Raw genomic sequence first — 24,298 nt, 5'->3', positions numbered from 1 at the left:
ATAAATTTTGAGCCAAACAGAATTATAATTACAGTTGTTGCTATGAAACAATCTTACATTCCAGGTCTCATAAATGAGTGGGTGGATTTGTGATGCCCTTTGTGGTTCAGATATGTAGCAGGGGTTACTAGTTAACTAAAGATATTTATAGCTGGTGTGACAGCACTGCTCTGAACCTACAGTAGCTGAATAAACACACCTGTTTCTCTAATGCAAGTGTCTATGCAAAAATAAATTACGTATGCAAGTAATTTTTGTAATGATTCCCTAGGTAAATTATTCAACACTAGACCCTTATGCTACTCTTATCAGTTCCTTTGAAGAGTACTGTATATTATGTTGGTCAGTTAACAGCACATGATGGTGCTACTTAAAGGTTCTCAAAGCGATCCTGGGTGTTGACGTTCGAATATTTTCAAACAAATCGGAGCTAGACCCTCCCTCCTCCGCATCTCATCTCCTCCCCCTCCCTTCCGTGCTTCCTGAAATAATTGTGAACGTGCATAATTCTAGCTAATTATATCCTTGTGTGGGTTTGGCGAACATAAGCGTCAATTTAGAAGAAAAAAAAACAATTTAACGTTACCCACCTGTCAAGCAAAAACAGAGCAACCTGAATGTCGGAATGTAAGCCCTTCTGCCGCCGGAGTTCTCGCCATCGTTCAAAAGCTTTGCTACCGATGTAAATTCGGAACTTTGCACATTCTTTATCCGACTCCTTCTTCTTTTTAATTTGTTCCTCAGAACGACGTCTCTTTGGTCGTGTGTCGGTAATTTTTCAAACTTCCCTCTGATGCTTCGCTGCTCTCCTTCACACACACACACACCCTTGTGCACGCGCACTAACCCCCCAGACCCACCCTCAAATACTTCTTGCCAGTGATTGGCTGGAACACTGTTTGTTATGTTTCGTGGTCCGGGTAAGACATGATTGTTTTTGTTGCCGTTTGTGGAGCCTGTGGTGTCTACAGAGACCGCGTTTTTTTACAGTGTGTTTAGGGGACAGGCAGCTAGCCGATAGTGAGGAGACGTTTGATGTATGTGACAAAAAATGTTTTGGCCCAGCATCGCTTATAGAACCTTTAAGAGTAGGGGTATGGTGGGAAGCAATTTGTTATCAGCATATCAGGGTTGAGAACATAAGTAAATGCTTCTAGCTGACTGAATTAGCCAACATAGATAAAATAATTCAACTGGATATGTTTCTGCCTTTAACAACAATTTAATTAAAACACAATTTAAACAATTGAACAATTAAAAAAACAAAGGCTATTGTAGTTGTAGATTAAATGTGAGCCTGCAGAACGAAATATTGTGAGATATAAACCCGCAATTGCGATAAATAAAAGTCAGAATTGCAAGATAAACTCGTAATTGTGAGATAAAAATTCGCAATTATCTTTTAAAATGTTTTAATCTGAATCCTGTTCTTTTGTAATCCAGATTGGCAGCTACAGCTGAAAGGTTTGTTTGAGTTGTGCCCTCTACCGTACAGACGGAAATGTACCTTTCCTTTATCCTGAGGCTTTTTCATATCACTTTTGGTGTGAAAGGCCCTTGAAATTTGCCAAAAATAGAACTTTTTAAATAACAAACAAGTTAGCCCAGCCCAGGTGAGAAAAGTGACATTAAAGTAATGTATCGCATTAACGCCAAGTAACTAAGTTACGTAATTAGTTACTTTTTAGGGAGTAACACAATATTGTAACACATTACTTTTAAAAGTTACTTTTCTAAAAGCTGATTAACAGCAATATTTACTTGTTTAAAAAGGTTTTAGTAAAAAATAATATTAAAAATTATACATTTTGTATAATTTACCAAGTTAATAAGTCCATTTTTAAAGAATAATTTTTGAATTTGGTGCCCTCTTGACCGAGAAAGACAACTCCCACAATGCACCACGTTGCACAGCTCCGCAAGCCACACCCACTAATCCGGAACAGCGCGAAACATCAGAGAAATCACTATTTCATCTACAAAACACTTAAATCCTTATTTCTCCCATCTCAGGGGAAAATAAAGGAATAAACCATGACCATTCAAAAATATGACTGGGTTTCTAAAGATACAAAGCTTAATGCAAATGGGTGAAGTGTCCCTTTAATAATGACACTAACAAATGACTGAATTGGTGGTCCTGTAGTTCAACTAGTAAAGCAGAACACCAGCAATGCCAAAGTCAATACCTTTGGGAAGCACAAACTGATAACCTATTCCTAGAATGCACTGGAAACCGGTTTGAATGGAAACATGCGCTAAATGTTGTTTTTCATTGAAATGGAGAGCAGATTCACAGACATGAATGAAACTTCACAATTCTGATGTCTTTTTTACCCTGAAATAATCTACTGGCATAGTCTTTAGGAACCTTATTGGACAAATAAAAAGCATGTTAAAGGTCCCGTATTATGCCCCTTTTCACAAGATGTAAAATAAGTCTTTGATGTCCCCAGAATGAAGTTTCAGCTCAAAATACCCAACAGATCATTTTTTACAGCATGTTTAAATTGTCATTTTTGGGGGGCTCAGAAAACGCGCTGTTTTAGTGTGTGCCCTTTAAATGCAAATAAGCTGCTGCTGCCGGCACAAGGGGGGCGGAGCTTCATGAGCTTGCGCTCAGTCTCTCAGTACAATTTCATCTCACAGAATGATGATAATATTAGAAACTCTCAGTAACGGTGTTCATTTCGAATAATGCCTATAGAGTCAGAGTGCTGATGGAACAGGTTAGTAGTTTAATTGACCCTTCGCTAAGCCCCGCCCTCCCTAGTTACTGTTGCTACGCCTGTCAAGCTTTCGCGGCTGGCCCATCTATTATAGTGTGGATACACCTGGTATCAGACATTTCAATGAGATAATTAGTAATTTTCGGCGAAGAAGTGAAATATCTGAGAGAGCAAGACAAAAGGGACTACAGTATGCATTCGAGGGATATATTCACGACATTATATGCAACCGATTAGAGAATAATTTCTTAAAAATTGAAGTTAAAGGGTCAATTACGGTTATTATAACGTATTTGTCATCTGCTTGTATGTATCCATTATTTATTAATAGCCTAAAAGTTTGCTGTTTCGGACCAGGTCCGAATGATGATCAAACATATACTGATGAGTTTAATAAAGTTTATTGTACATCACGCAAAAGATGAAAATCACCGTAAGAGTTGAGTAAACACAGTAAGTTATAAGAAGTGCGCGAGTTGAGGGAGCATTCCTGTGGGCGGACGTTAGTCAAAAAAACTGTTCAACTGACGTCATTAAAGAAGGAAGCAGAGGGATGTAGTCCAAATGGGCCATTCAATGTAGGCTACTTCTGTTAAATAAAACATCTCGCTTGGCATTGAACATTGAGCTTTATAATTTTACAGATATTATCTATACTCTAACAACAACATTACACACTAACTAAAGTTTGAAACGTGGGATCGCGAAGAACGGGACCTTTAAAATATGGAAATATTTACAATGTTGATTTATTTTATGTAGCCAACAAAATCCTTCAATGCATATCTATTAAAATATCCCATATATTTGCTTGAGCTCTGACTGTAGCATTTCAGAAAACGAATGCCTGTAAGTGTGCCGAGTTGCACTGAACGCACAAACATACTACACTGACTCATTTCAGTAAACACAGACAGTCTATACTGTAGACCATATAAAGATGTCACATTAAAAAATTAAATGTCACTATATTTTACTTTTATAGATCATCACCTGCACCCTTTCCATGATTTTCTTTCCAATATTGCAACAACATGAAGGCCTCAGGGCTCGGGCTGGCATGTTGTGATGTAGCTATATTTCTCAGAGCCCTGTCTCTCGCTCCGAGAATCTGGGTTAGAGACATGTGTCCTGACTTGACCAGAGTTTTACAGGCGGGGCCACTGTTGATGAATAACTGGCAATAACCAAGACAATCAGCTGCTCTGTTGTTTGTACAGAGACACTATTGAACCTGTCTCGGACACATACTCAGCTATGTATTTATCTTGCTCTTGAACGACAGGGCATTTTATTATGCTTTAGTTTGACCAGACTGCCAAATGAAACTCAGTGTCCTGAGCTGAACCTGCCAGGCTTGTGGTATAGTGTCACCTCCTAGAAAAAGGCTGAACATGTCCGTACATGTTATCTGCAATGTTTTCAAGTCATTCGGATTACCTCGACTTCATGTGTGTTAGAATGCTGACAATGGTAGCCTGCCTCTTAATCGCATAAATGGGATTGCGAAAAACTTGACAGGCTGATAAAATCAAACCCCTTTAATGCTAGCATTGGGTGGCTGACAATGAAAGACGTCTCAAAACAGGCCTCAAAATCATAGTAAAATCCCCCCCCCCCACACACGTACCCACATTATATGTAGTGTGGGTGGTATTTTCGTTTTTTTAAAGAATCATTTTATTCATGTATTTTAAGGACGAGGGCATGTCAACATACAATTGAGTTTGATTGGACTTTACGTTAATTACTATAACTATAAGAAGCCTTCTCTCCCTTTTTAACCGTGTTTACTATTTTATTTTTGCATGATTATGGTTGCAGTGTATTATTAGCATTAGCATTTTTTCCCCCAAAACATCTGCAACCCTATCAGAATAGCACCTGGCTGGCACCATTTACATTTCAAATCATATGTTTGTTTTCTCTCCACCAATGATAATGTACTTCACCACATTCGCTGTAAAGAGTGAGGACCACTTCAGTCTCTTAAGCACTCCGGCAGAGCTTTCAGCGTGGCACTTAGGACTACTTAGCAGCTTCATATTTCAAAAATATGTCAGGTAAGCCTGACCAGGAGAAGGCTGGTCCCTTGATGAAGTGGGCAATGAAAGAATTCATACTGGACATCTCTCAAGGCAGAGCTATGGTCCATTTGGAGAGTCATGAGGGGCTTGTGTTTTTAGGCGTGTTCGCACCACAGGAACAAGGAGCGATTTTGGAGGAACTAATTTAGCTCCTTTTTTAGAGTCGGCCTAAACCAGCACTAGGAACTACCAGTGACGTTAGTACCAGTACCAGTCAACTTTAGACTTTACCTATTTTAACGATCTGAAACGCAAGTGTCAAAATGCAAAGCGCAAGTAACTTTGTGGGCGGATCCCGGCGCTGTTGCTATTTTCCTGGCGGGATAAATGCCTCTTGCGCCTGGCGCAAATCTAAAAGGGGTTGGTCTGAAGTAGCTTCATTATTCATAGGTGTGGTTTGGGCGTAACGGAAATAAACCAATAAGAGCATCATATCACATTCCCTTTAAGAGCATGGCGCAATTCTATTTTAACGGCGCATTTACCAGACGTGCTTCAGCATCGGTTCACAGCCGAGGAGATCGATGTTCTCGTCAGGGCCGTGAAAGAAAGAGAAGTGACATTGGGGATGGGACAAACCCACCTAAATTAGCTTCGGTTAAACATGCATATAATAACTTGGGTAAATGTGTAAGTTTTATGCCTATTTTTCCCATCGTCATGGACACACAACAATGATTTCCCTCATGTTCATATATTTTCCTTATAATAATGTATCATTTGTATAAGTAAAATGCATCTGTGTAGATGAGAGAATCCTCTACAGTGTATGCGCGTTATTCACACTCTGTATTATGGCCAAGCATGCGCGCTTAAAATAGCATCTGAATGTACGCGCAACGCGCCTAGGGATGGGTACCGAAACCCGGTATTAAACGGGCCCCGGTACTGAATTTTGAAAGACCGCTGTATCGATAAGCTCGGACGTTATCGGTTCTGCTGTCGGTACTGGAGAAATTAAGTAAATACACGTAAGTTGGGCTACTATTTATTATTCCTATAAAGAAGTTATCTTGAACATGTTTCGCCAGCCATTTCTATATATAAGCTATATTTTAATTAAACCATAGTCTGTGATGCAAATTTGCAATTCGCAGTTCAGAAGAGAGAGAGAGAAGAGAGAGAGCGATCTCTCACGCAAAGCCACAGCACGCGCAACACGACAGCCCTGCTTAATGAGTGACAATGAGGACAGAACTAACATTCAACGTGGTTACACTTTAGATCTGGGATATTATTCTAATATATTTTGTATTTTGGCTTCCAAAGATTATAAAAAGAAGATATTTGAGATAAAACCGTTAAAAAAACGAGACGATCTGTCCAGCTTAACTTCCTTTACTTCACGGCACTGCGGAGCGCTGTCAGTTCTTCTTCTTCCTAAAACCCAAACGTAACCGTCAGAATCAGCACGATCAGTGATTGTTGCAAAATGCTGTCTTCTACTGTTGCAAGATAAAAAATGGCTATTAAAAACACAAAAATCTGCGCAAGAGACGCTGTTCACAAGGCGGTGCGCGCTCCGAAAGGGACTGCCTATACTTGGGCTCGTGCGTCCTTAACTATCAAATATAGGCTACATAAAAATGTCAAAATGACCAGCTCTGAGATTCACTTAAACACAATTATGTCTTAAATGGACGTAAATAATAGGGAGAAAATGATGGTGCATCAGTCCTCATTAGATCTGCAATCGGTCTTAAAGGGGCAGCAGTCTAATAGCCTAAACCTGCTGACGATTCAGCCATTAATGTAAATCAAACAACCAAAGCCAGAGAAAATCCCTCACAGCTTTTGAATGAGTACCTTTAGATTTAATAAGCATTATTCTATCTATGATAAACTATACAGTGCTATTTTATATTTGATTACTAGGTTTCTTTTCAGATAGAAACAATTACCTGAAAAGATGTTAGTACACCTTCCTGAAATTAAAGCACTTTGTATATAATTTGTATCTTTGATTAATTGTATTCTTGTGTTTGTACTTGTTTTTTTCTTATGCATCCTTTTTGTATAAACAAAAAAAGCCTGCACACTGCTGCATAACAAAAATATATTTTCTTCATTTTGCTTTTTCTATTTTACATTTCAAAATATAAAGTTTAATTATGTTCTTAATTCTTAAAAAAAAAAAAAACACCAAAAAGAACCGATAAGAATACCGTTAAAGTACCGGATCGATAAGCGGTATCGGTAAGAGTAGTAATACCGATAAAACCTTAACGATACCCATCCCTAAACGCGCCACTGACTTTAGACCAGGTTTTTTTCTGGTCATTGGCACAATTGTTTTCTGGAACTGCAAAATAGCACTAGGGATTGTTTGCACCGACACACGCCTCCTTTTTGCACCAACCCGCCCAGGGAGCGCAAGTTAATTTCCTAGTTTACCGTCGTGCGTCTGTGGAGGAAAAAAGCCCGCTTTGCGCGGGTGCAAAATAGGAATGATAAATGGGTCAGTGAATAAAGTCATTTGCGCCGGGTGTAAGATAGAGCCCTAGGTCTTTTTCACCTGGGCTGTAAGACAGACCGTAAACTAATGATGAACATGGAGAATGGGAGCGGTGTGTGCTCAGCGTAGACAGTAAAAGAAATGAACAGATCGACCCCATTGATTTCAACGGAGAAGACTGAAGCCCGATTTTTGCACTTCCTGTCTGATGTCTGAGTGACTGAGCGTGATGACAGTCTGACAGTCGTAAATCTTCTAGTAGCTGTGCCAAGACAAAACATTGTTGAAATATTTTGTCCCGTTGCTTTTATGGACTTTCTATCTATGGGCTTTTCCCATAGACAGTAAAAGGCTTCTCCCTCGACTTTATGCCTCAATGTCCCCCCGATTGCCTTATAGACAGTAAAAGATTGCCTGCGAGCTTCTCCTCCTGTCTATACGGTAATGTCTCTATTGTACGACAGAAAGTTACGTAGTGATGACGCAATCGTTGGCCTATTTTTACAAAAACGGCATCTACGGGGCCATAACATAAGATACAAAGTAATGGAGCGTTTTCTACATTGTCGTGTTTCTTTAGAAATAAATAATGGACAAATGAAGTCTTTGGACACCTCAGATGTAAAGTTATTCGCTGTCAAAGTGACGCCAAAATGAATGGGAGTCAATGGGATGCTAACAGCAGGTGAAGTTCTGCTACAATGGTGGCTCCCGCGAGGCTTCAACTTCCGGCTGATGATTACCCCCTTAAGGCCAATTTATACTTCTGCGTAGGGTGCGCGCAGTAGGTACGGCGTAGCATACGCACAGACGCGTCCCATACCGCGTACCCTTCCGCGTTGCCTGACGCGCACCTCTTCAAAAATGTAACTACACGTCGCGACGACGCGGACCGCAAGATCGGTGATTGGTCGGCTTGGTAGCGTCGTATTTCCTCCTACGCATTTCCGCACGTATTCTCACGCATTTCCACACGTACCATCTCCTCCGACGTCTTCTGTCATTTCTGCCTTTTAGTTTTAGTAATTTCACTAAAATGAACTGTTTTTCCACCCCAATAAGGTCCAACTCCAACATGATCCACTCTCTTTCAGTCGCTATTGCTTGTAGTAACCTAGCCGTGAGGAATCTAAACACAGTGGAACATTAAAACCCTCCGCCGCCAACTAGCGTTTCGGAGCAATACTGCAGAGCAACCAATACCTGAACGCAGAAGTATAAATGCTCACGACGGCGTCGCCTACGTGCGAAGCCAACGCCGTACACTACGGCGTAACCTCGACGCAGAAGTATAAATTGGCCTTTAGTGATCAGGCTCTGGTGTTCTCAGTGCCGTCAAAATAAAGGTCCACCACGCCGTCAAAATAAAAGTCACAACAAAAAGAGGAGCCCACGTCATTTCAGAGTTCCTACTGGCGGTACAAAAGCAACCAGGTAAATGTTACTAAGGGAACCATTAGTTCTCGGGGAACCACCCAGGTGTCTAGTTCCTAGAACTAAGTTCCTAACTAGGGCCTTTCGCACCGGAGGAACCTATTCATAGTTCCTAGAATTACCTGGTGCGAAAGCCCCTATGTTCGAACTTCCCCAAAAAATGTTACACTGAAATTTTTGTCTATGTACAAATTAATGGTATACATTACAATATATATCACACTTCATAATTTAAGTATTTACCAAATGTAAAAATTACACACATTTGAAATCAATAGAGCAAAGAACAAATCATTTTGGACTGAATTCCGACGTGCTTTGATACCTTTATAACTTACTACTGGAAGATAACTTTCAGACAAAGCATGATGGACCAGCAACTCTGCTGTATGGCTCTTAAATGGGCAGAATATTGCATCAGACCGCAAATAATTTAAATATATATTAATGCACATGGCTGAAGGTCTGTTCATATACTGTACCAACATGACTGTTTGTCACAAAAATTTGTGCAGATGTTTGCATGCAGTTTGCCCAAAATGGGCATGAAAATTCAATCTCTTACAGTAGGTAGTGTGTTTAGAAAAGCAGAAATACCTCCAGTTCACAAAGTGATATACACAGCTGTCCGTTTCTGGTTTATATTTCTGGTCAGTTTTAAGTTTCCAATATATATATATAGCTATTGACAAACTGAAGTTCAGATTTGTGTCTTCACTATACAGTTAATCAAAAACAAAATCAAATACAACAGTATAAAGAGACAAGATTGCCGCTTGATCGCCATCAAATTGTATATTTTTATATAACAGCTGCAACTCTAGGCATGTGACCAAAAGCATACATTTCATTGGTTGGCCAGCTTTATTCGCAAAGCTGTGGAAAAGAGATTAGGGTTTCACTTTATTTTGATGGTCCCTTTAACACATTCTATTGACTATAAGTAACTTTGCAGTTAGTAGACATGCAGTTGCAAAGTTACTTATAGTCAGAAGAACGTCTGTTCTTCTCCAAACACAATAAAGAGTAAGCAGATATTGAGCAGACCATCAACAATACTCTTAGTTGACTTGTAGTTGCAAAGTTTTTTGATAGTCAAAAGAATGAAAAAAATAAAATGAAACTAAAATCAGTTTCATTGCCACCATGTGAATGTTTCGTTCTGAACAGATGCATTAACAGCCGCTCGTACAGATTGAAATGTTTATCGCACCAAATTTTCGCACTGAACATTCATCTTGGTGTGAAAAGGCCCAGACAGTGCTGGAAACATCATAAACAGATTGTGTGGGGATGCAGTTAAAGTCATAACATGTCATTTAGAATCTGTAATCCGTATAAATGTTGCAAAAACACAGGTCATTAATTACTGTGTAGTACTGTATACAAATATATTTGAATAGACCGTGCTTCCCTCTTGAAAGGCCACTTATCAGCGCCACTGATAGTAACATGCACAAAATTGAAAAAAAGGAACAAGGTAGGCATGAAGGGAACTTGTCCTGAACAATCTCTGCAGGTGTAGACAGCCATATATGTGACAGTCAGCTGCTCAGACCTGCCATCAGTCATTTTGAGCAGTTCTCTGTGTGTTTTTTTATGCAGTGCGAACACCTGTGGAGCGCACCAAGCCAAAGTCAACAGTTCACGTTGGGATCACAGCCCATCTCATCCGTACGTTTCTGACCACATGCATTACACAAAATTCAGGATTACAGATACTTCTTTGAAAGCGCTTACAGGCACAGGTGGGACGAGGTCTTTTGAAAGGTATGCTTTACTGTACGGGAGTAACCAGACCCAGTTAGGCTAGATGTGCAGGAAGTGCCGAGGGAAGAATACACCTCACGCACATGAAAAGGTGCTCAGATCTGTTCCACAACAGGCACACAAGGTCTGACCTAGATTCCCCCTATCCCGAAAAAAGCTGCTCTGCCAAGTAAGGCAGGGTGGGAAGGGCTGAGCCGTGGCGCGTAGCTTTGCCCCATCTCTCCCTCTCCCTCTCTCTCTCTCTCTCTCTCTCGCTCTCCCAAACATGGGCGGAGTGTAGTGTGGCCTTTTCAAACTCACCCGGCTGGCAAGCAGACTGGCTTTTGGAAGCAGGCAATGCTGTTTTGAACCGCTGCCAAATGAGACAGCCTCTGCCGGCGCAGCTGAAACTTTTTACAGCCTCCCCTCATTTCGACAGGAAGAGACACAGGGAGCAAATTTGTAGGAGAGGGAGAAAAAAAAAAGGGCGAAATAAATCTTTGTAGCGTCTGCAACTAAGGCACTGCGTCAAGGATTTCCTTCTGTACTTTCACGCTCCCCTACTTTGGCAAGGTGCCATTCGAAAAGGTTTAAAAGTGATCTCTCTCTCTCTGCAGGGAGTATTGAACGGGGGAACGGATGTGCTAGGAAGTGAAGAGTTCAGCGAGTTCAGTAAATGAAAAATATGTAAATGCATCAATAACAAAGGGACTGTGACGTCACGCACTGTGCTGCCCAGGACAGTGCCTGCGAGTAGACGGGACAAGCGTGCGCACATCTGACAAGATGCCATCTGCGTACCATAAAGAGGATGCCTGTTTTACATCAGAACTTTCTTGCACAGGAAGATGACCATGTGAATTCTGTTGCTGCAACGACTGACACGTTGTAGTAACTTCCTCTTTCACGGTAAGGACTTGACAAACTTTTAGTGACTGCAAACTCCACTACAAAATGCGATAGCATCTCCAGTGCGTATTTTGATACCGTTTTGCCTCTCTTGACTAAATGACTGCATGCAAAGTGCAACTTGGACGATGATGTCAAACACATGGCGAGTCATAAAACCAAATGAATCAGGCAAGTGGGATCAGCCAACTGTGGTGTTTTTCAAGGTTCTTTGAGGAAGTACTACGGACCACTCATGTTTTCCTGATAAAGAGATACAAAACGCAGGCATTGATAGAACAGCCTCTGGATGTGTATAATGATTAGCGAGGACTATAACTGGACGGCTCAAACTACCTGGGACAGATGCCAAATGCTGACAAAGGCAATCATTGCATTCTCAGGGGCGAGCAAAATCAACTCTTCGTCCTCTCGCACTTCTTTTGGGAGGGTTATTTATATTCCTCGAGAAACCACCGAAACCATTGACTAATTGCTGAAGGAGTCGGTCACATGTTTTGGCTAAAGGGCACAACCCCCCCCCAAAAAAAAAAAAATCATGTAAGTATCGACCAGTTCTGACTCTTTCTCGCCTCTTCTGTCGGGACCCGCTCGGCCGATCAAGTTTTTCCTTTAAATAATCAATTCTGACCGCTTATTTTCCAGACGTCTGCTTGGAATAACTTTGACTGGGGCAGATGGGTTCAAGCTGACTCTCTTGCATTCCCATAAATACAAGTTTATCATGCTAGTCTAGCAAAAGCTAGTCTGCTTTTTCTGCATGGCAAACCCTCTCTTCTTGATCTCTGCGTTCTTTTTCGTTTCTCAGTCCCTTTCTTTCTCCACCTCCTCTCTCGCTCTCTCAGCTTCTGTCTTTCTCTTCGCATCCTGTGCCAAAGTGGGCAGGGAGAAAGAGCTCGTGGTGAGGCGGGTGAAGCGGAGGCCGCTGTACGTGCTCTTTCTTCAGCCACAACCCCATGGAAGAGCATGTTTGGTGGCAGCACATAGGTCTCTCTCCCCGAGATAGGCGTACTATGTGCACGAGTCTACCTCTTCTCGCCGCCATGACCCTGCCTTGTGTTCTTTGACGTTGAAGCCTCTAGTCTGCAGGTATTACGTTCTTTCTTTCCCCCGCTTTCATACTTTGTAATATTCCACTGATTATTTAGTCCCTTTTTAAGCAATTCTCTTAAAGCATCATTGTCGATTATTCTACCCAGCTGCTCTGGCTCTCTTGTTCACTGTTGTCTTCCTCTTGTAAACGTGTCCATGCCTCAGATTCCGCCATTTCTACTCCGCTAAACGACTTTCGGACAAATGATTGTTGATGTCCTTTTGATAAATGTTTTTTGGTTCAATTTTTAAATGCATTTTGTTAAGAAGTTATTTTGCAATTTGGCTCACATTCCTTCGTATAGCATGCACGTTCCCGTAGTTTTGGGTCGTTTTGGGCAGTTCGTTTTGGGGTTCAAGTTTTTTTTAAAGGATTTTAATGATTTGAACAAACAAATGGTGTTTAGCTGCTTGTTTGGATGCTTTTGGATGGAAAATAACAGTGATATTTTTGGATATGATGGTAGTGATTCGTGGATGGCCTATAAAATGCCTCTTATGTCAAATATGTATTGTACATCCCTCTCATTTCTGTACAACAATTGCCTTTTATCTTTGTCGACTCTATCACTGCCAGTTTTTTATTGTATCTCTCTCTGAAAAAAATTCCCATGAGGGCTTAGCACTGGAAATAATTTGCATTTAAGAAAGCATAAGTAAAGCAATCTTGCATGTACAGTACAAGAGCATTTGGTTACTAATTTGGCATTGGTATTGATATAATCAAATGACTTCTTTTTATATTCAGATACTATTCTTTTAAAAGGTTGCTCTGTTTGTATTTGACTGCCTTTTTTCCCGTTGCATTTGCTATGCGATGAATGCCAAAATAAACCGAGTGGGGCTAGTTTTTGAAAGACAATAATGAACCGTTTAGGAACTAATTGTATGCGTTATAGACCAAATGACATTTGTTATGCAGATAGTAACAGATCAAACTGATTTAAGAGAGTCTAAGACTAATTTAACATTTGTTATAGTAAACCGATCAAGTTTCAGTTATTGAACGTAACATCAGAGGGTGGTTCCAATCCATCGATATGATCAACTATCCTGTGAAATTCACAATAAACTCAAACCAAGTTACACCATTAGACCACCGAAATTAAACAAGCATCGATGACTATGATTTCAATCTGATTCGCATCTTTTTAAAAAATTACAAAGAAAAGATTTCAAGATGGCGTCGACATGCCACGTGTTTGTGTACTGCTGTATTTTACGAGCGACTTTTTCATGCAGTCTTTTATCAAACAAATCCTTATTTAGAAGAATATCAGCTTTCGGCATGCAAACAAAAGTGGAAAAGCTGTGAAAAATGGTGGTGTTAGGTTGAAATAACATGATATGCTGATGTTTGTTGTTTTAGCTATAGAGCAAGGATTTTTCTTGGATCACGTTCTTTTTAGTGCTTTATTACTCGTCAGCGGAAGGAACGAGGGCAGGTAATTTGCTGCTTTGTACAGTAAAACAGAGAAGTTTGAGTATACATGTTTATTTTGCTCATAGACAGAGGGAGATGGCAACAGGAAAAAAAAAAGTGGCGGGAGGGAGGGAGGAAAGGAGAGCATTTCCTCCACCCCCTGTTCTCCTCAGATGAACTTATCATGTAGCTTCATATTTTCTCTCCCTCACGCTCTCCTCCCCCCCTTTCCCATACAGCCTCGCTCCCTCCTACGTTTACTGTAGCTGACGATCAGATGCACCCTGGGCCCCGACCCCACATTAGCAAACAGGAAGTTTCAAAACAAACCGAGTTTAACCCTAAAAATGCTTACATTTCACTGCACAATCAGATCGACAACTTCATGCTAGAAAAGACAGAATACAACACCAGTTTTGCTATCTCCAAGGATTTTGACGTCATATTCAAGCTTTATTTGGAAGAAGTGTTTATAACGAAAGCGGTAAATTCACTGCAGGTGAGAAAACACTGCTGTTCACCTCCAAATGCACAGACACGCAGCATATGCTCGGAGCCTATTAGTTACACGGCCCCAGACGGGGGCAGAGATCTAAGTCTAATCTGCAAGGTCTTTCTATAAACAAGGCAAAGCAGAATCCTTATCGTTGAGTTTCGATGAGTAACAGCAGGCTCTCTGGAGACCACGTGACAGAGTCAACCAAGGTCAAGCCAAGCCCAACTTCCTGTTTTTTTGGGGACCGCTATTTTTGCAATAAGGGCGTTTCTTTCTAGTGTAGGTTGATGACAGGGGATCATAAGCTGAATGATTAATTGCATTTTCAAAGAGTCAAAGCTTTCAATGGCTTTGAGTAGTGTGGAAGGAACAACTGAGGAAAAAGTCACAGGTTCAGTATGGTGTATTTTGTGTTAAAGAGCACCTATCATGGATTTTTGAAAATGACTGTTCATGTAGTGTGGAATAAATAGCTCTAAGGGATTGAAAACATCCTGCAAAGATTTATATCTGAAAGTGCACCGTATATAAAGTTATTGTCTTTCAAAAGTGAGAGTCGACTCTGAGTCTATGAAATGAATTGTTTTTGAAACGAGTCATTAGCTGTTACGTCGTGACGTAGATACAAAACATTAGCTCATTGGCCGCTCCCAACAACAGTATAGCCCGAACCTTGTGTTCTTATCATTTTAATGACGAATCATTCCAAAACATAAATGAATTCAAATGTGGATTCGCAAGGAGGGCTCAGTGTCCAGTGTATATGGATCAGGTTCGTCCTCCTCCGAATCACAATCTGTAAGTATTATTAATAATGTTTGCTGTTATGTTTTCTGTAGCATGCACAATATAGTTATATTGTGTTGTGTGTGTTGTGTACACTCCGCGCAGCTTCTAAGCGAGGTAAAGTTAGTTTTGTTTTTGATATTCACCAGACATTCATTGAAAAATGGCAATTACCTCCTAAACGACTTAGCCAAATATGACTTCGCTCTTTATAATAAGCACTGCCCCTCAAAAGCCGCCGCAATGTGAGTTTCGCCGGGAAAGCTCGCTCTTGACGGAGACGCGAGTAAGGGACCGTGTGGAAAGTGCACTTTTTCTGACACGTTTGTTCAAACACTATATAAAATTTTCAACACTTGACAAGCTATAATCCATTAATGGTTATGGGCGTTCCGTTGCCTTGCCGATAATGTCTGCCTACGGTTTACCAATAACAACTGACTGGGTCATTTGACCAATCGCCGCAGATTCGCGTCACTCAAAGGAGGTGTTTGGGAAAATGAATCGTCGAACGAATCATTTGGGAGTCGTTGAGCAAATCGGGTAAAAATAAATGCATATTATAAGACAAATAAAGTGTTTTTTTTATCCTTGCATGCACGTTAAACTGTTTTTGGGAACTCCCAAAAACAAAAATAGGAACATTTCAAATGCTATGATAGGGGCTCTTTAAATAACTTGTGCAACAGTTGAACTAAACGATAATATGCGAGATGTGGACTCAACAATGCTGAGAATGCTGATCAGCTGTACAAACAAAAGAGATGAGAAGATAGCGACGGTTACTATTAATAGTAAAAAATGAAAAACATCTATTGTTTGTTCATTTGCATTTTCTTGTCGTTTATGAGACATCTTTTTGTTTTTACGAAGGCAAATTTTGTGTTATGTGGAAGCCGAAGGGGTTTTCAACGGGGAAGCTCCCCTCCTACGTTAAATTAATGCTGCACAAAGGCATTGTCTCAAGTTCTGTATTTTTTTCTTGTAATTGTGGCCTCCTCTAGTCTTCCTCTGCCAACATCCCCCACCCTTCAACACCCTACCCATCACCCTCTTCTCCGTTCATTGAAATTCAGCCTGGCATACAGGCACTGCCCCTTTCTTGGCACCAGACTCAGGGACTCAGCGACAGACAGGAGGGGAGAAAATTAAAATGAAAACATGAATATGTACCAATTTCTCAGTGAGTTTGTGCCAAACCGTTTAGCCAGTTTCATTGGATCTAGCGCTAGATTATCGATAGCCATTTTTGGTGTACAATTTGAGCAAGTATCCTAACCGCATATGGTCTTGGCAGCCATAACGCAGTGGGAGGCGTTCAGAAGGCTAATTGATTTGCCTGTTTACCTCCAGCGATTGGACGGGCACAAGGGCTAACGGCTGTGTCCTTTGATCGCTAGGTAAGATAGAAGGCCTTTTGTTGATCTGATTTCATTTGTTTACCTCTTTTCTGAGTTGCAGAACAGGGAAGCAAGATGTTCCTTTTGTGACTATAAAAAAAAGCTTGGTATATGATTATGCCAGGAGGTGGTATGGTGTGTAAACAAATGCAGGCAATTAAACATGGCAGCCATTTATCGAGAGACGCAGAGAGGCGTTAGCTGTTATAGTACTTTGAGAAACAGGTTTTGTCTTGTATGACAGAGTGTGATATGGCAGAGATTATTTTAACAACTGCAATAATAATGTCTCTGTGATGTTTTTCATATATTAGAGACGCAGCCTCTGTCCCAAAACCCATTGAGCCGCCTACCTAGGGAGCGTTTTAAGACATCATAGGTGCACTCCCAACTTGAAGGTGGTTCCAAAAGGTAAGATTGAAAGGCAATGCATGTATTGCAATCCCAGAATGCACTGCAAGCTCAGTAAAAATATCAAAGATGGCAAGGGAAACTTTGATTAGAAATAATTGTCATTATATAACAAAATGTCTGGGAAAATAAGTCTAATTTTAAAGGTATTTTAATCGTAGTAGTATGGAATTAGCTTAGCAACATGCTAACAACAAACTCGACTGAAATCAAATGCATTCGAGTCTTACTCTTCCATATTTGTATGATCCACAGAGTTTCTGTCATGTCTTCCAGTATTCACTAGTGTGATCTATAATAATTATGATGCTGGAATAGCAGCAATATGATGTAGGCTGCAAAGCAGTTCACTAGGTTTTGGAAAAACATAATTTAATTTGTAATGGGGAACCGTACACTCTCTTAATTAAGATAAAGATGCTTAATACATAAATGTACAATACACAGTGCGTCTCTCAGAAAAAAATAAATAAAATAAAAACGCTTCTAGCATGTTTTCACGATGCCACAACAGTTATTAACTTATTTTGGTTGCTAATCTGGATCCCCATATGTAGGCTACTGAGTAAAGCTGATTTAAAATGAATAAACATGTTGTATTAATAACATAAGACACAAATGCCTGCAATGCTACTAAGTATTACATGCAGATTTGTTAGTGCTAAGTTGCTTGTCCTAACACTGTGACTTTGTGCATTCTGTTTAAGAGGCTTGCTGTTTAAAAGACAAGCATTCGGAAATGTATTGTCTCTAAAACTAATCAATAACCTCATTTGAATGCCATTATTTAGTCTAGTTTTGTAAAAGACTTTTAGTAAAATTGTTAGCATTATGTTATGTCATTGTCATGTAATTTTAGTAACAGTGTTACTTTAGTATTATTTATATAATAGTATTTTATTATTGTTTTTAATTTGCTTTTATTTTTATATATTCATTTTATTTTTAATAATTGTAGTACTTCAACTTCAACTTATTTATTTCAGTTAGTTGCCAAGGCAAAATTTCCTTTGCCCAGGGAATATTCTTTTTAAGTTTCAGTTTTCATCTAGTATTTATATTTACTGATATCTATTTTTAAAATAGTTTAAGTTTTAGTTTACAGTAACACTGTTTAGAAGACGTGGAACAAACTTAATATTGTTTCTATACAGATGGAAATTATTACATTATCATTTATAAAATTAGGATACTACTATATGTTCCATTCGATGTGAAATTAATATGTTAGTTCAAAAATTCTGTCATTACTTACGCCAACTTCGCTGGTTGTTTCAAGACTTTCGTTCAAACCAGTAAGACATTCGTCCATCATCAGAACACGAATTGAGATATATTTAATAAAATAAGTGATTTCTTCTATGCAACTACCATTGACAGCTATGCAACTACCACTACAGGCTTCAAGAAGTTCATAAAGTTATCGTAAAACTAATCCATATGAATTTAGTGGTGTAGTCCAAATTTTCTAAAGACACTTGATTGCTTTGATGAAAAGATTAATTTAAGCTTTTTATTCACATATAAACATTGATCAGCAAACACAAACAGAAGCGCAAGAACCAACCTCTTGCAGAAGCTCAAACGTGATGCGTAACATGAGAATGAACCTCATTGGTTCTTGCATGTCAAGTGAACATGCTTAAAGGGATACTCCACCCAAAAATGAAAATTCTGTCATCATTTACTCACCTTCAAGTTGTTGCAAACCTGTATGAGTTTCTTTATTCTGCTGAACACAAAGAAAGATATTTTTACAAAACGATTGCAACCAAACCAATCGTTTTTTGGCAACATTGACTTCCATGGTAGAAAAAAAAATACTAGGAAGTCAATGGTGCCAAAAAAACTGGTTCCAATCGTTCTTCAAAATATGTTTCTTTGTGTTCAGCGGAAGAAAGAAACTCAAACCTGTGTTTGCAACAACTTGAGGGCAAGTAAATGATGACATAATTTTAATTCTTGGGTGGAGTATCCCTTTAAGCTTCTGTTTACCACAACTGATGTGTGAGTAGATTAAAATGTGAATAAAAGCCAAAATGAGATCTGTTCATCATATACAGCGATCACGTCTCTTCTGAAACATTTGAAACATCCACTACTTAAGTGTAACTTTAGCCGGCAATTAAAGTCACATTCCAGTAACTTAGTGGAAAATCCCTTAGAGTACAATACTGTATAGTTGGAAACATATGGTGATAATCATATTTACTTTTTAATTTAGCTTTTGAACATTATCTTTGTTCAAGTGCTATGCAGAACAATCACATGGATTTTCATAAAAATTATGATTTTTTGGGCTCATTCAACTCTTTCCTGAAGTCATTGAATAAAAGTGTTGATAGACATATCCAACTGATAAATCCATCAAAATGCTATTTAAATATTGCTGAAATATCTATCTTATGGTATCTTATGATCTTTCCAGTTCCACCCACACTGTCTCCGCTGAAAGCAACAGATAATCTCTAATAATCTCTTAAATACTCATGTCACAAAAATCAGGGCAGTTGTGTCTAATTTGCATTAGATATTTTAAAAATTGACTAAAGAGGACATTTACATATGAAAAAAATCAAAGCGCCACAAAAATGGACTTAAATATCTGGCAAAGCACCAAAGGCACTGGTTAGTCCCCATCAAGGCGATTACCACACATTGGAGAACAGAAGGGCAGACTACTTCGCTATGTAATCTAAAAATCCAAATGTCACATCTGTCAGACCATATTAGCATTTTTCACGGGTGAGGCATCATACGTTGTGCTAAAGAAGCAACTCCAGAATAGCTGGCACAATAAAACTACATGGTAAAAGCTATAACAAACTTTGTTTTTCTGTGACAATTGTGTGTGTTTTATTGATTGAAAAAGCTGAAGGTGTTTGTGAGCATTATAACTATGAAAAATGAATAAAGCACCTTCACTGATAATGGATAAAGATAGTTAAGCTAGTGTTGTTGCACAGCTTATGACTGACCTGACCTTTACCGAAAGTTGGCACAGCAGTCACGACATGCCATCTCTCAGCTTCTGTCTCCTCTTTGTGTCCCAGCAGACAGCGTCCTGTGCCAAAACTTTTCAATCACTGCCCCCCCCCCCCCCCCCCCCCCAAATTTGCCAAAAAAGAGCATGTGTATGCTAATTAGCTAAGAAGACTTTTGTATGTTAACAAATTGCTGGGAGTCAGTTCACTGAAAGAGATTTGCATGTATATTTATGCAAAAAAGACATGCTCCACCTATGAATGCCAAACAATAACTGCTTTTACTGTTATATTATACTGTCCTAATTGCTTGATCAACGTTGGAAGTTCAAGAATGAGTGAATTTGACAACAAAACTAACATTTACAAATTAAAACTGATATAGTGGTGTGCTTACATGTTAGAATGCTGATGTTCAAAGATAGGTTTGTCGCAGATGCTAACATGCTAATGCACATGATGTTTTGTTTTGCAATGAAAGAACACTATTGATTCGAGGAGGAATCTTGGCTTTCTAGTCGTTACACTGATGTCAGACGTTCCCCAGTGCATCGAGAGGGAGACCCTTACTCTTCCAAACAGCCTCTGAGAACAGTGAAAGTGTGAATGGGTTTTTCAGGCACACCTCACAGAGGTTGTGAGGAATGCCCAGCACTCGCACCCTAAAATGGCCGAAACGTCGCCATTTTGTTTTCCCACTATTTTGCTGTGCGGAATAGCAGAATCAGATTTGTTAAAGCTACAGGAGACAGCTGGGGAAGCCATGTTTTACATCGTCTGTTTACTGCAAAAGCGTAGCTTACGCAATGTTGTCTTGTTGGAATGAGCTCAGATTTTGGCAAAACGGGCACGAATTCCTGGCGAAGGATCAAGCCTTTTTTTCCTTCATGATCCAATGCCAGCCTCGCTAGAACGAGTGAGTAATTTAGCTTTGGCTTTCAAAATTAGCGCTTCCCTTTTAGCCTGCATCCTTGTTCAACTCCTCACAGTTCCCTGTTTAATGTTTGATCGCTTTCCCGACTCGTGTCTGGAGAACACACATGCTGAGCTTTCAACTACTGTTGTTTTTCGGCAACTACATAGAAATAAGTAGCTCTGTGATCTATGGCAGAACCATTCGGGTTATGTGACTGAATGACTGAAGTCAGACCGTTCTTAACGTAGATTGACGACAAATTGAACTTTTTTTTGACACCTTGCATTAAATAATGAAATATCACACTAAGTGGCATCTGCAAATAAAAGCTGCGCAATCTTTTCTCAGAACTAACTTTGATTTTCTGAGACATTCTTTGCAATGACTTTTTACCAGCTGGTGTCAAGATGATTTGTATGATGTATGAAGTTAGTTAACAGGTGTTGAGAATCACTTTAACTATGAACATGATGCACTCAATTGCAACCATTGTAAAAACAAAGCACATTTAAGTACAGCATACTTAAAAAAAAAAGTACTTATCGCAGATATAATAATATATTTAAGTGTGCACTGCTTGTATTGTTTTCAGACACTTAACTGCATGTTATTTACAATTTACATTTACAGTAGTACATCTGTACATCTATTGTTTTTGAAATAAAGTTAAAAGTTACTGCCGAATGTACTGACAAGCATTTATGGAAAACTAAAATATACATTACTGACATTTCTATTGAAACTTTTAGGGCTGTGAAACGATTAATCGCAATTAATCGGAGCCAAAATAAAAGTGTGTGTTTATATACATACTGTATATGCATGTGTGTGTGTATTTATATACACAATAATTATACACACTACACACACATATATTAAGTAAACACAAACTTTTATTTTGGATGCGATTAATCGCGATTAATCGTTTCACAGCCCTAGAAACTTTTGTGTCAAGTACTTAAATATAATTGTATTTACACATTTAAAATTATGAAGCCATTTATATTAACTTTAATGTAATATTGGATAAACCATAGTCATGATAGTGTAATCTCTCTAAATGCACTTAAGTGGCCTTTTTTTATTAAAATAATATTATCTGTAAGTACTGTATTTAAAAATAAACTCTTAAGATTTGAAGTACACTACAAGGGTGCATTCAGCACAATTAAACGGGAATATAAATATACTTGCTCACGTGGAATCCAGCTACAGCGGAAGTTTATAGTGCTAACCATCTTCTCTCTCTCTCTCTCTCTCTCTCTCTCTCGGCAGGAATGAATCCTGCGGTCTGCTGTCTGACTGGTTGACGTCTGTTCTGCTGTCCTTGGGGCTGAGGTAGTAGATTGAATAGTTGTGGAGCACGGTGCTCTCTCACTGAGATAACTATACAATCTACTGTCTTTCCTAAGGCGACAGCCAAATCATCCACAAACAACGACGTGGACCCGTTTGAGATAACCACCTCGCACGCTTCCTGCAGTCTGCAGTCGTCCAATGACTCGGAAAGGATATTCAATCATATTACAGAAGTAAAATGGGTTGCGATTGATTTTTCACGTTCACAAGTGTGTCGTAGGATTTGCATTTTGGTGTCTGGACAGGGTGAGGTAGTAGGTTGTATAGTTTGGTGGAAGGGATCAAACCCTGTTCAGGTGAAAACTATACAGTCTATTGCCTTCCTTGTGGTACCAACTATCTGCCCACTAGCTGAAACTCCCTGAAGTTTGTAGTTGGAATATAGTTAAAGTTATCATTCTTGGTGTGAACGGGACTTTAAAGCTGCATGTTTGTGTGCATTGCCTAACATTTTACCTAACAAGCCTGAACAACATCTGTGTGTCTGATGCAAGCTTAACATGCTGATCTAGAATGACAAATCAGATTAAATGAGATTTACTGAGCTCGGATTTATGGCTTTATCAATAATTTAGATTTTCTGTTGGCTTGTGATCAAACACTTTTCACACATCATAACAGGAAATTCAGTTTCAATCAGACAATATATATGGCCTTGTTCTGTGAATGAATGTCACAATGTCCATTATATGTTCTTGTTCTGTGAATAAATTAGTTTGATTCTCAACACATTTTTGACTTTCCTTTCATTTTAAGTTAAAGGGGTGGTAAAGTATGATTTTCATCAAGTTATTGTTTTATCGAAATAATGAACAGCTGTTTATCTATTCACAAAACTTAGTTTACTCAGTGTATATCAGTTGTATTTAGGTTTAGCCTAACTGTGTTAAAAACCATCCTGTACACTGATAACCTTTATACATGTTTCTCTTACACAAAATAGCATCGAACTAACTGGCTAAATACACAAACAGCGTTTGCATTGGTTTGCGTTCTTGATCAAATCGAAAAATTACGTCATACAGTATATATACATGAAAAATACATTTACAAAATTAGTACATATCCATATTCAGGTCCAAAATGTTTGTACGCGTTTGTCGTAGACACGAAATAGCATAATAACCAAGTGGCTATAAAGCCAGCGCTGGCATTTGATAAAACTAAAACATTACGCCTGAAATTATACATGCAAATACATTTAAAAATTAAGTGTTACTTACAGGTTGTGTCCCAATAACTGCTGCCTGTTGTTTTAAAGTTGGAACTGCTTCATGTTTTAGTAACAGTTTCTTGTTGAATCCGGTGTTGAATTCGTGGAGATTCTGGAAGCTGTCTTCCGTTAATGCGCAGCACAGAGAGCTAGATTACGATCGTCATTTTCAGGAACATAATCCAACATAAATTGTATCCATTGTCGAACTGCAACGTCCATGTGAAGCCTGAACATAGAAGACCTCTCAGCTGATGAACATTACACTTTCAACAAGCCGCAGAAATATGGCCATGCCCTTTTTTGTATATTTCGGAGGGAGGGTTGATGCAAATGTGTAGGTTAGTGACGTACCATAACCCAGCTGTAGTCCCAATCGAGTTGTTTTTGTAGGCATTAAACTTCCTGATTTTTAAAAGACGATATCTTTGCTTACATTGAACTTTCAGCGCTGCAACTTTGCAGATACTGTTCATGCACCAACAGCAACATTACACACTATTTAAAATGAAAAAAGTGAAATTTCAATCAAAAAGAAAAGGACTACAACGGTGTGGACTCCTCCCAGGTTAGGGACATCAGCAACTCCAAAATGTACATAAACCCCGCCCCTGGGAACACGTAGTCCATGATGAGAAGAGGAACAGTTGTTGTATACGATTACATTTGTGAGTCATCTCAAACTTTAGCATCCATCTTTTCACATGCAATAGAAAGTCACTCTTTGTGCATCTCTCAGCTGTTCTTATACGAGCGATCATGACAGAATATCCTAATAATTGGAGATAGTTAAAAGGTTAGATCACCCAAAAATGAAAATTATGTCATTTAATGACTCACCCTCATGTCGTCCCA

General features: G+C 39.2%; 1 long non-coding RNA gene across 2 annotated transcripts; it reads left to right on the top strand.

Moving 5' to 3' along the window:
- The first annotated feature begins 10,793 nt into the window (after positions 1–10,793).
- LOC120491892 (uncharacterized) lies at positions 10,794–22,957 on the top strand. Of its 2 annotated transcripts, XR_016148070.1 has the most exons (4): positions 10,794–12,452; positions 16,875–16,971; positions 22,147–22,209; positions 22,284–22,957. It is a non-coding gene; the product is annotated as an uncharacterized LOC120491892 (long non-coding RNA). The 2 variants fall into 2 exon arrangements; XR_005625349.2 differs by having other exon boundaries at positions 22,147–22,957.
- Positions 22,958–24,298: the final 1,341 nt, after the last annotated feature.

The sequence above is a fragment of the Pimephales promelas genome, chromosome 20, assembly GCF_988280905.1.
Source record: "Pimephales promelas chromosome 20, fPimPro1.hap1.1, whole genome shotgun sequence".
NCBI classification, from domain to species: Eukaryota; Metazoa; Chordata; class Actinopteri; order Cypriniformes; family Leuciscidae; genus Pimephales; species Pimephales promelas.
Note: the sequence above shows the minus strand (reverse complement) of the source record. Positions and strands in the feature narration are given on the sequence as shown.